Source organism: Haliotis cracherodii, unplaced genomic scaffold (genome assembly GCF_022045235.1).
Source record: "Haliotis cracherodii isolate W230 unplaced genomic scaffold, xgHalCrac1.p SCAF_24, whole genome shotgun sequence".
NCBI lineage: Eukaryota > Metazoa > Mollusca > Gastropoda > Lepetellida > Haliotidae > Haliotis > Haliotis cracherodii.
Genome location: NW_027266280.1, coordinates 9,353,947 through 9,368,169, shown reverse-complemented (window position 1 = coordinate 9,368,169; position 14,223 = coordinate 9,353,947). Strand labels below are relative to the sequence as shown.

Here is a 14,223-nt window from a genome sequence, read left to right as displayed (position 1 = left end):
ACTGAGGTCCCTTCATTGAGGTCCCTTCACTGAGGTCACGTCACAAACAACAAGAACAGCTTGAACTGTGTACATAGTTGATTATCAAAAGGTCATCTCTCGACCACACGACACTGAAACATGATACAAATGGCGACAGTGGTACAACCATCGGACGTACGTGTGAACATTTAAAAGAAAACAAATAGTTTCCAACAGTTTCAGTTTCGAACAAAGAACACGACACAGTTTAAGTATTACAAAGTAGATATATTGAAATGAAAATATAATCAGGCACAACTCTGGTAGCATTTGATCATGTTGGCAGACAATAATAACTCCAGCAATATTTACAATGCACCGCATAAAAAACCACATGTTTAAGGCAAACGGTTTTTTGGTTACAAAAAATGCAATAACGAACATTTGTGAACAGTATATTGTAAAACGCAGTTGAGACAAATACACGCGCTGTTTCATCGTATTTCTGTTTAAATAAGTATCAAACTGAGATAAAAAAGACACAAACGAAGAAACGTACATCAAACGTACGTCAAACGTACGTCAAACGTACGTCGCCCAGTATAATATAACACTGTTAGACAGAGCTACGGGGTAATGTCTACAAATATAAGATTCACATTCTCCAAAACCTACCAACATTGTGAAATTTATAATAAGACCTATTACACCTTAAATAATTGTTTTTCCAATATTAAGGAATATGGTGTTATACATTCCAGCTGTGTCGAATTAGTCTTGAGAATCAAAAGTTGAGGCTATTGAGACAGTTATCTTGAACCTGTAGGACATGGTGACCCTTTTCGCGAACACTCAGTGTCATCAGTGATTTTCAGTGATCCCGACTGGTTATTAAGTATAGTACCACAGTATTTGATACATCTACGGTAACGTGTCTGTCATCCATGTACGATGTCCGATGCAATTCCCTATTTTGACTTGTATCATATGTTTCCGTGTTTCTTCAGGTGAACAATTGACTTGCCTTTGCATGTGTTTGTGACACCGATGGGGCAGGATACGCTCACTTTTTCGCGAACACCTGAACTCATTACTGTTTGATAGTGATTCATAAACACATGCTCGTGATATAGTCGGAATTCAAAATCGACTCTGCTTTATGCAGAAATTTCTATTGGATATGGACAGGGTTATTTGAGTAAAACACACTTCCTGTTCGTTTACACCTGGTGTCATCACAGAAACCACGACACAATAGTTGATTATCCTTTAACATAGGCTGGAATAGAACAGTGTGGCATTTATATTTGAATGTTTGACAGATCAATTATGAGTTCAAGAAGATCATGCACTACATGGGCCTGTGACAGTGATACATCTATACAGAGATATGTCTAACAATGAGTATTTAGATCATCTTGTGTTAATTCATACATAATACTATACATCACACTCTCCATTACAACGACATAAAACGTCGAGTACATGCATCATACAAATTTAAAAGCGAATAAGTAGCATTTGATTTTGGCTTGTGTGGTACCAAATCATTTCCATCAACTATACAAAACTGATTTTATGGATACATATTATGCCAGAAAGAAACATCCAGATGGTCATAACATTAAAGCATTGATTCAAATGCATATTGATTAATAGCAGCGATAGTTCAAACTACATTGGGACTTTTTGCTGAGCACCAAATTTCAATTTTCTTTCAACTGAATAATTTTGACTTAAAAGTTCGTTACGCGGGGAAAAGGGCCGGTCGATGGCTAGGCATTGTTGGAACTTCTTTTTGGACGTCTTGGTGATATAATATTTCACAAGAGCGTCTGCTATAATTTAAAAATTCTAAATTTACCAGTGAATGTATGGATGACATAAGAATACACTATACAATTGTTTTCTTTTACCCTGATTATAACATAGTGAAACAGTATGATGCTATTTGTCAAAAATATTACCCAATTCCTTTGTTACTCTCAGAGTATTACAGCAATAACTTGTCATAATCGTGAAACAAATGATGTATGAATTTAACTATAGAGCGGAAATGTATGACACTTCGGTGTGGTTGAGTTAGTATCGTATATGACGGCTAGATTCAGGTGCATTTAGACTGGTAAGCTCCTACATAGCAGAACGTCTAAAAATATTCTGTTACGGAACATATATGTTACTCAATCTACTGACACAACTATATGAGTAAAATATTTCATTGCCATTTCAATTCTGACTACAGTGTCAACGTTTCAATGATTTTGTAGTCCCAGGTAGGTGATCAATGTTTCGACTGTCCTTTAAGCATAGAAGCCCCACATGAAGGTGGCTACAGTCATCAGTAGGATAGCGTTGAAATTGAGGACTCGTCTCCATGTCTTCCCCTCGTAGATGGACGTTTGTTTGGCCTCCAACGCTGCCTTCTGCTCTGGGGTGAGCTCCTGTTGCTGGTTCATCTTCTCGATGCCACAGATCCACTGCCCCGCTTTCCTGTACCATGGTAGACTGTCGTAATCCACTGCAACACGGGGAATGAATAACGAGATGCACGACTCCTTCAAGACATATCAACAACAGTGAAGCTCCCTTTCTGGTTTAAAGTCATTGTTCTGTTTCTGGTTATTAAGAAAGGAGCAATCTTTATGGATCACTCAAACCTGATCTTTTTACATCTATAGGCAACATTGAACATACTAACCGATTTGGGAGTCAGCCGTAGGAAAAATTGAACATATTAACCTTTTGGGCAATATTGAACATATCAACCTCTTGAGGAGGTAGCCATGAGCAAAAGTGAACAAACTTACCTTTTGGGGAGGGAGCCATGGGCAATAGTGAACAAATTCATCTTTTGTGGAGGGAGCTATGGGCAATATTGAACATACCAACCTTTTGGGGAGGGAGCCATGGGCAATATTGAACATATTAACCATTTGGGGAGGTAGCCAAGAGCAATATTGATCATACTAACCTTTTGGGGAGGGACCCATGGGCAGTATTGAACATACTAAGCTTTTGTGGAGGTAGCCATGGGCAATATTGAACATATTAACCTTTTGGGGAGGAAGCCATGGGCAATAGTGAACATACTAACCTTTTGGGGAGGAAGCCATGGGCAATAGTGAACATATTAACCTTTTGGGGAGGGAGCCATGGGCAATATTGAACATACCAACCTTTTGGGGAGGGAGCCATGGGCAATATTGAACATATTAACCATTTGGGGAGGTAGCCAAGAGCAATATTGATCATACTAACCTTTTGGGGAGGGACCCATGGGCAGTATTGAACATACTAAGCTTTTGTGGAGGTAGCCATGGGCAATATTGAACATATTAACCTTTTGGGGAGGAAGCCATGGGCAATAGTGAACATACTAACCTTTTGGGGAGGAAGCCATGGGCAATATTGAACATACTAACCTTTTGGGGAGGGAGCCATGGGCAATATTGAACATACTAACCTTTTGGGGAGGAAGCCATGGGCAATATTGAACATACTAACCCTTTGGGGAGGAAGCCATGGGCAATATTGAACATACTAACCTTTTGGGGAGGAAGCCATGGGCAATATTGAACATACTAACCTTTTGGGGAGGGAGCCATGGGCAATATTGAACATATTAACCTTTTGGGGAGGTAGCCAAGAGCAATATTGATCATACTAACCTTTTGGGGAGGTAGCCATGGGCAATATTGAACATACTAACCTTTTGAGGAGGAGGCCATGGGCAATATTGAACATACTAACCTTTTGGGGAGGTAGCCATGGGCGATAGTGAACATACTAACCTTTTGGGGAGGTAGCCATGGGCGATAGTGAACATACTAACCTTTTGGGGAGGTAGCCATGGGCGATAGTGAACATACTAACCTATTGGCGCCGCGGCCAAGGCTTCTTGTTTCTCCTTCTCCTCCTGGGCTATTTGCGCCTCGTCGATGTCGACACGTGGCCCAGTTTCATAGCGGTTCCAGAATGTCAGCCGAACCAACTGGAAAGAGCAAACCGTTGTCATTACATTAGAAGATGGATGCTAGTGATCAACATTCTTTGTAGCAAACATTTTGTCTTCTTGTCATTACATGGGTTTGTATGTGATGATTGTTTCATTGCATCCTCCATTATTGTTGGGCAGATAAACTGAGGGGGAAAAGAAATATATATTGAGTTGTTTTTTTATGTAACTGAAAATTGAAAGAACTGTTGTTAAATTTGATTCCGTCTATTCAACCATCCCTGAAATAGTTTGTAAAAAGTAATCTGTGACAGGGTAATTTTGTGTAAAAATGAATTGGTTCAGTGAAGACTGGGGTAAGAAATAGATTTGCAACCACATGTTTGCGAGGTTGTAAAATTTCCCCGAAAATGCAAAAAGATAAGATGTCTAAGATACCCATCACCAGTTGTATATTATGCGAATTATTTTTTTGTTTTTTTATTTAAAAAAAATCAAATTATGTTTTATCAAATAAAATCATGTAGAAGTATTTCTTTGGATATCGATAACATATGATAAAAAATAACTAATAGGTATAGTTACATATGACAGAGAGGCCCGTGAAGATCCGGGATAGAATAGGTCTTCAGCAACCCATGCTTGCCGTAATAGACGACTATGCTTGTCGTAAGAGACGACTAAAGGGATCGGGTGGTCAGGCTCGCTGACTTGGTTCATGCTTGTCATCGTATCCCAAATGCGTGGATCGATGCTCATGATGTCAATCACTGGATTGTCTCGTCCAGACTTGATTATTTACAGACCGCCGTCATATAGCTGGAGTATTGCTGAGTGCGGCGTTAAACAACAAGCAAACATATGACAGATCTTGAGCACAAATGCTAATGAAAATATAGTGCGTGACGAATTCTTACGTGGATGTCATCAATTGATTTTGTGAGCAGACTGATGATGATGGTGACAATGGTGACGATGAGGAACAGGATACACCCGAAATGGAGGTAATGGACTTTGGAGAGGATGTCAGGCATGGGGTTGTCTGAGGTTTCACCGCAGGGGGTCGGAGCATACGAATACTCCCAGGCAAAGCGGATCAGCCCAGTGACGAGTCCGACCATCAGGCCCCAGAAAGCACCCTGCAAAGAAGGCATACGAAAACGTGAGTATCACACATCATGATAGATACACATCCACTATCTATCCCAATTACTAAGCTGTGTGTGTAATGATTAAGCAAGACAATTATAGATATTAATTTTCCTTGGGGTCACTTGGTGTGATCGTAAGCTAGTGAAATGAAATGAAAGCGGATGAAAGCCGTTTTCACTTTATTCATATCGAACTAATTTGGTGAAACAAAACCAGAGGGAGGTAGGCCGTAAACGTTTGATATAAATAACGACCACGGGTCTTCACATACCAAGGATCATTGTCGGAACAAAATTATATAACCGACAATGACCACATCCTTGTAAATCTAAGGGATGCAACTCTGTACGGTGAATTGCTATTCCTCAGCACAGGGCAATGTATTAATTTGAGAGAACAGTCGAGTGACCAATACCAGAATGTCCATCAGTAGCACGTTTCCTTAAAGAGGGTAGACTTCTGTTTCATTTTCCAGAATCCATATTGCGAATCAAAACAATGCATCCGCCTCAGATGTGACTATGGGAATACAACTGTAACGAAAACGCATCTGAAGCATCACCATAAGGCTTGCTTTGTAGACAAGTAATTAACTCAGGCATATTATGCCCATTCTGCAACTCCTTCCTCACATTAGGGGCATGGGTGATCCAGGCGTCTAAGGCACCGCAATTCGCTGAGCAGAGTTCCGTACCTTGGGCACGCCAAAATTCTTATTGTGGGTTCGAATCCTGGTTCGCCCCGATTATGTTTCTTGGTTTGTCAGCACCTTGCCCGTTCTAATGGCTTTCACCAAAATGGTAAAACGTCTAAGACCCGCATCACTTCGGGTTTTCCTCCCACATTAATCTGACACGCGGTGATATAACGGGAATAATGTTCAAAGCTGCGTTAAACCCATCTCACTCACTCATACGTCTTCCTCGTCGAACTCTCAAACACAAAAGACAGAAAATGCACAAATTTTCACTCACGACTTCATTGGTGCGTTTCCAGAAGATGGCGAGCAGGTAGACAGCGCAGACAGGAGGAGCAAGGAAGCTGGTGATTCCCTGGATGTAGTGGAACAGCTCGCTGATGTTCTGGACGATGGGGATCCAGGCAATACTGACACCAACAAGGATGAGGACACAAACTCTGAAAACAAAAAACCCAGTTGAAGCTCACAAATTAATCCAACAACATAGAATAAAATGAAGTGACACTACAGATACGTTTTCTTTCTCTGTCGTTGTTTGTTGTTGTTTTTTGTTTTACGCTGCACTCAGCAATATTCCAGCTCTGTGACGGTGGCCTGTAAATAATCGAGACTGGACCAGACAACCTAGTGATTGATATCATGAGCAGCGATCCACGCTTTTGGGATACGATGACATGCATGAACCAAGTCAGCGAGCCTGACCACCCGATCCCGTTAGTCCCTTCTCACGACAAGCGTAGTCGACTGCTAAAGGGTTGCTAAAGACCTATTCTAACCCGGATCTTCGCGGGTCTTTTCTGCTCTGTTCTTTGCCTGTCAAAGACCATGGCGTTATGCCTGTATTGTCCTGATATGTCATCCAGTCTCACCTATTTTAAGTTTCTTGAGAACAGTCATTAAAAACGTCAACGCCCGAGAATAGTCAGCCTCGATTATCTGGCGAAACAGATTCTTTATGGCGTGAAAGACAAAATAGTGGTGAAAAGTATGAATCTCCGAATCTCTGAAGTCATCGGTTATCAATCCATAAATAACTTCATTTCCAAATTAAACCATAACTTCGTATACAACACACCTGCAACACATCCCCCCCATATGTAACATCTTGGTATTAAATCATTTATATGACCCACCGGGAGAAAAGGTGCCTTAGAGTGCTAGGATACCCATGACGTCATAAAGACGTTTGACGTCAACTTTCTTCAGTGAAGATCGCCATGTTTAATATCATGTATCTCTGTAATAAATATGAACATGAAGCTTGTGAATTGTATTTTTGTGTTCCGAAGACGCTGTGGGTTTTAAAATATAATGAAAAGTCAAAATGTGATGTTTCGCCCACAAGGTCCCTCATATGTCATGAATGATCCTATTTGCTGAAACGAATCCTGTCCACAATCAGGAAGAAGAATCATAACAGACGATGCTTTCCACCTTACCTGCCAACAATCATGAGCTCCACATCAGAAGCCTGTTTCCTGATTCTACGCCAGATGTCCATGGTGAAGAGGGTGGAGCTGCTGTTGAAGATGGAGGTGAGGGAGGAGATGAGGGCGGACATCATCACAGCCAGCATGAGACCTCGGAGTCCAGGGGGCATCAGTTCCAGCACCAGAGTCGGGTAGGCGATGTTGGTGCAGCCAGAACGACTTCCGCACACCTCGAAACACACATCTGGGTCGGCACAGGCTACTCTATCTGTAGAGATAATGAGTGAGTGAGTGAGTATGGTTTTACGCCGCTCTTAGCAATATTCCAGCAACATCACGGCGGGGGACACCAGAAATGGGCTTCACACATTGTACCAATGTCGGGAATCGAGCCCGGGTCTTTAGCGTGACGAGCGAACGCTTTAACCATTAGGCTACCCGACCGCCCCTGTAGAGATAATGGACCGATATCACATATAAAGATATTAAATACAAATGTTAAATTAAAACTTAAAATAGATATTTTGAATATAAGAATTAAAACATGGTACATATATTTAAGATCGACAGTTCGACTCTGTTACATACGAAAACAAATTGGTCTTCAGCAAATCAATGCTTGTCGTAAGAGGCGACAAAAAGGATCGGGTGGTCAGGCTTGGTCATCTTATCCCAAGTGCATGATATCAATCAACGGATTGTCTCGCCCAGGCTCAATTATTTACAGTTACATAGCTGGTTATTGCCGAGTGCATAGTTAACACAACAAACAACCTTACGGAGAAGAGATTACAGGAGTAGAAGTCAAATGAAATCTACAAACATTGGTGTGTTGCTTACAGACAAAAGAGTCGGTATCTGGTGATTAGATAATCACTGACCAGATAAATTGGACAGTACTCTTTGTATAACAACCAGCAAGCACAACATGCTGTAAAACAAATACAGTAAAGTACGGTTATAACGAACTCAAAGGGACTACTAATTTTAGTTCGTTATAACCGTAGTTCGTTATAAGCATATATACAGCTTAACTACAGCAAATAGTCGGGACCAACAAAGTAAGTTCGTTATATCCGTCAGTTCGTTATAAGCGTGTTCGTTATAACCGTAGTTTACTGTACAGGTAAGAAACCACTGACCGGGGAACAGTATTCTGGAGATCATCCCTGGGAAGACGATGAGGAACATGGGGAGGAACTTGAGGTAACCAGCAAGGATGGCACCGGCCTTGGCGTTTGAGATGTTCTTGGCAGCCAGAGCCCTCTGTACAATTACCTGCAGAGAAACACAGTTTCATTAACTTGCTCCAAATAACAAAGGCTCCATTGCAAAATTTCTATCTGACACTGACCAATGAAGTCGCGTTGGTGCATGTGACAAGCCTAACAAAAGAACATGGAATAGCACACATCGCTGGTCCTTTGTAATTTGATGTGATACTCTTGAATAGATTATGTACTAGACGGGGAGTCTATTAGTCCTTGCTTTCCCGGTTGATTTTTCAAAATAAACGGATATTATTTCTTGTAAATTGGTATGGCATTATTGTACACCATGTGTTAACAAACAAATAGGCACGCCCTGGTCTCCCAGTCACTGTCCTGAGTAAAGGTCAAGGTCATTATGACCAGCCCTTTCCCCCCAAAACACTCCTCCTTCAGGCCACCCACGAAGACATCAGCATCCACACGTCACCATGATTCATATACACCTGGGTATCGATGGTAGGAGTAAACGAACATGGATAATAGCGACATGAGTGGAGCTTGACTCCAGGACATACCTGATCAAAGCACCAGTACCAGTAAATGTCTTCAGACATCACATATACCTGGGTATCGATGGTGGGAGAAGAGGAGTGTTCGACTCCAGAACATACCTGGTCAGAGCACCAGTGATATGCCACCAGGAGCCATATAAACCTGGGTGTCGATGGTGGAAGTAGAGGAGTGTTCGACTCCAGGACATACCTGGTCAGAGCACTAGTGATATGCCACCAGGAGCCATATAAACCTGGGTATCGATGGTGGGAGTAGAGGAGTGTTCGACTCCAGGACATACCTGGTCAGAGCACCAGTACCAGTGATATGTCACCAGGAGCCATATATACCTGGGTATCGATGGTGGGAGTAGAGGAGTGTTTGACTCCAGGACATACCTGGTCAGAGCACCAGTATATGCTACCAGGAGCCACATATACCTGGGTATCGATGGTGGGAGTAGAGGAGTGTTTGACTCCAGGACATACCTGGTCAGAGCACCAGTACCAGTGATATGTCACCAGGAGCCATATATACCTGGGTATCGATGGTGGGAGTAGAGGAGTGTTTGACTCCAGGACATACCTGGTCAGAGCACCAGTACCAGATGGAGGAGATGGTGAGGCCGAACATGATTCCAGGCCAGGGAAGACCAGGATCTTCTGGGGATCTGATGAGATGCATGGAGTTGGTTGGAGGTATGCCGCACTTGGTGTAGCTGTAGTTGTCGTTTTTAATGCCGTAGTGGACTTTCGTTGTATTGGGCCACGCTTCGAAGAATTCCTTGATAACTCTTTCATAGCCTCCAATCTCAATAAAACCTGTCCAAAAACAGGTGAATGAGCATCGATGTGATGTAAGATATTAAATATTAAAATGAACCCCTGGTATGAAGAATGTAAGTAGCTTAGTGATATCTATATTCTGAGTGAGTGAGTGAGTGAGTATGGTTTTATGCCGCTTTCAGCTATATTTCAGCAATTGGCTTCACACATTGTACCCATGTCGGCAATCGAACCCGGGGCTTCGGCTTGACGAGCGAACTCTTTAACCATAAGGCTAACCGACCGTCCCTCATTATTCTCCTTACTAAAGGTCCAAGTGTTACTCTCCTCATACTGGAGGTCCAAGGACTACACTCTTCCTACAATAGGTCCAGGGCACCACTCTACCTACAATAGGTCCAGGGCACCACACTACCTACAATAGGTCCAAGGACTGCACCCTTCCTACAATAGGTCCAAGGACACCACACTTCCTAAAATAGGTCCAAGGACTTCACCCTTCCTACAATAGGTCCGAGGACACCACTCTTCCTACAATAGGTCCAGGGCACCACTCTACCTACAATAGGTCCAAGGACTGCACCCTTTCAACAATAGGTCCAAGGACACCACACTTCCTAAAATAGGTCCAAGGACTGCACCCTTCCTACAATAGGTCCAAGGACAACACTCTTCCTACAATAGGTCCAAGGACTACACTCTTCCTACAATAAGTCCAAGGACAACACTCTTCCTACAATAGGTCCAAGGACACCATACTTCCTAAAATAGGTCCAAGGACTGCACCCTTCCTACAATAGGTCCAAGGACAACACTCTTCCTACAATAGGTCCAAGGACTACACTCTTCCTACAATAGGTCCAAGGACAACACTCTTCCTACAATAGGTCCAAGGACTACACTCTTCCTACAATAGGTCCAAGGACACCACTCTTCCTACAATAGGTCCAAGGACAACACACTTCCTACAATAGGTCCAAGGACTACACTCTTCCTACAATAGGTCCAAGGACTACACTCTTCCTACAATAGGTCCAAGGACTACACTCTTCCTATAATAGGTCCAAGGACTACACTCTTCCTACAATAGGTCCAAGTGCTACTTACTCATCACCATGAGGATAAAGGCACCAATGACCATGATGATTGTTTGGATGAAGTCAGTCCAGATCACAGCAGTCAGACCACCTGGCGAGTAGACATATATCAATGTCACACGAAGAGATCAGTTAGGATAGGGATACATTGTGTTATGCTTTGGATGATATCCTCGCCTCAGTCTCTCCCCCTCTGTCTATATATATATCTGCCTATATCTCCCTTTATGTCTATATCTCCCTCTTTATATATATCTCTCTGCCTTTATATCCCTCTATGTCTATATCTCCCTCTTTGTATATATATATCTCTGCCTTTATCTCCCTCTATGTCTATATCTCCCTCTCTCTCTATATATATACCTCTGCCTTTATCTCTCTCTGTCTATATCTCCCTCTTTATATATCTATATATCTCTGCCTTTATATCCCTCTATGTCTATATCTCTCTCTTTTTATATATCTGCCTTTATCTCCCTCTATGTCTATATCTCCCTCTTTATATATATCTGCCTTTATCTCCCTCTATGTCTATATCTCCCTATATATATATATCTCCCCCCCTCTATATATATATCCCTCTGCCTTTATCTTCCTCTATATATCTATCTCTCTTTCTGTCTCTCTTTCTGCCTCTATCTCTTTCACCCCATCTCTCTCTCTCCCTCGTGTGAGTAAGTACAGTCAGATAACGGTGTGAAGGCTGGTGTTGCCCCTACCTCCAATGGTAAAGAGGGCGGCTATGACGAGCAGGATGATGACGGCCACATACAGGTTCAGTTCCGGCAAGGCCTGTGTCAGGAAGATGGCGCCGGAGTACAAGTCGGCCTGGAAGAGGGAGACGTACACCATACATTCACCGATCTAGAGCGTGTGATGTTAGTGTGCTCATGCTGCTCGATCCAAATCGTATTTTGATAAAAATGTTTCAGTTTAGAAATAGAAGCGACACAATCATGATATTAAGCAATCGCTACTAACAGCAGAGTCCATTGTACGATTACGACTATATCATAAGCATGTCATTATATATTACAACATTCAAGGTCTCAGTAAAACTTTCAAAACTTTTTATGGTAGACATGTGGAGGACATTTCCAATTTTTACGCATCAGTGACAAACTTATGTCCGATGCAAAACCCTGTTTTGGCTCGTACTATGTTTCCGTGTTCGTTCAGGTGAACAGTTGACTTGCCTTTGCATGTGTTTGTGACGGGTGACACCAGTGGGGCAGGATACGCTCCCTTAGTGGTATCATCACTATTTCATAGTGATTCATAAACACATGCTCAGGATATAGTAGGAATTATATAATTGATTCCGCTTTCAGCAGAAATTTCTTTTGAATTTGCAAAGCGCTTTGTCGTTTATATATTATGACTCGCAACAAAATAAACTTGTGTTGCAAATTACTGAAACACAGAGACTTTACATCATACAGATTATTTATACTTACAGAGATCTTCGTGAAGACATACAGGATCAAGGCAAGAACGGCCAGGTAGATTCTGATCCTTTGACCCCCAAAACGCTTCCGGAGGTATTCTGGCATGGTGAATACCTGTTGCAGAAGTCATTTAGATGTAGGATACACAGTCGGGAGATGATCGAAGGCCTACTGTCCTAGAAATGTTGAGGTCGCCTCACATTAGATTCCAAACCTGTTGTATTTAGTCTGAAGCCGAGCGCTTAAGGTTCATAGTAAGTCACTGCCTCCAACACTATTTTTTTATTTTTTTCGAAACACCCCCAGAAAGACATTGTTTGCACCAACATACCGTAGCATGTTGAATGGACGCTCAAACCGTGATTTTTGGATATGACGAATATCGGTCATAGGAAGGTTTGTTTAAACTATATTGTTATAAATAAAGTTACTTATAGGTCACCGATGTATTGATACGCATAGTTATTGCATAAAAGGGCTTAATTTAGAAGTATCAAATGTAGAGTTGATACCTCGATTTAACCACCAGAGTCAAGCATTCGTTTCAACCGTCACTTCATTATAAGCGTGTTCGTTATAAACGAAGTTTACTGTACACACCTCAGAAACTGCTACAGGAATATATCCGCAATGCCTCCCCCCTCCCTCTCCAAATCAATTAACTATATTATGTCAGGGATGGGCTTCATACATTGTATCTGGTGGTATACTTGAGTGAGTGAGTGAGTGAGTTGGGTTTAACGCCGCTTTTAACAGTATTCCAGTTATATCACGGCGTGTAAGCTTAATGTGGGAGGAAAGCCCGAAGTGATGCAGTGGCCCAGTCGTCTAAGGCGCCGCGATTAGCTGTGCAGAGTTGCGTTCCGTGGGCACGCCAGAAACCTATGATTGTGGGTTCGAATCCCGGTTCGCCCCGATTATGATTCTAGGTTTGTCAGCACCATACCCGTGCTCATGGGTTTCACCGAAGTGGTAAACGTCTGAGACCTGCATCACTTCGGGCTTTCCTCCCAGATTAAGCTGACACTCCGCAATATAACTGGAATACTGTTAAAAGCGGCGTTAAACCCAACTCACTCAATCGCTCTTCAATTTAGACCCATTCCTCAGGTGCTGGACATCTCATAAGAACGGGTTGAGTTAAGATATCGCTTGCCTACAATTGTAACGTGTGGATGAAAACGTCACCTACCCCAGCAGCGACATAGACGGGGACGAAGATCCACCCGAGAATCATCAGGATGAAGATAGCCTGAATAAATCATGAACAGGGAAAATGAATAGGACATATGAATAGCGTATATGAATAGGGTATATGAACAGTGTATAGGGTTTATGACAGGGCATATGGCATGGCATATAAACATGGTATTTGACATGGCATATAAACATGGTATTTGACATGGTATATGAAGAGGGTTATGTGAACAGGGTTATGTGAACAGGGTTGTATGAACAGGGTTATGTGAACAGGGTTATATGAACAGGGTTGTTTGAACAGGGTTATGTGAACAGGGTTATATGAACAGGGTTATGTGAACAGGGTTATATGAACAGGGTTATGTGAACAGGGTTATATGAACAGGGTTATGTGAACAGGGTTATGTGAACAGGGTTATGTGAACAGGGTTATATGAACAGGGTTATGTGAACAGGGTTATATGAACAGGGTTATGTGAACAGGGTTATGTGAACAGGGTTCTATGAACAGGGTATATGAACAGGGTATATGAAGAGGTCATAATGATGCCTCACCATACTTGTACACTAATATATGGAGCATGAATACCTTCAAGGCGTTGAAGATACGTCAATCTACACGAGACGAGATGTCATTCACAGCGTTCACTTACAAGTTTGTTTGTTTTGTTTGATTGTTGTTTAACGCCGCACTCAGCAATATTCCAGCTATATGACGGCGGTCTGTAA

General features: G+C 42.1%; 1 pseudogene; it reads right to left on the bottom strand.

Annotated features, from left to right (window-relative positions):
- Positions 1-228: 228 nt before the first annotated feature.
- The window catches only part of LOC139472304 (sodium/glucose cotransporter 4-like), a 31,794-nt pseudogene continuing 17,799 nt past the window's right edge, over positions 229-14,223 (bottom strand).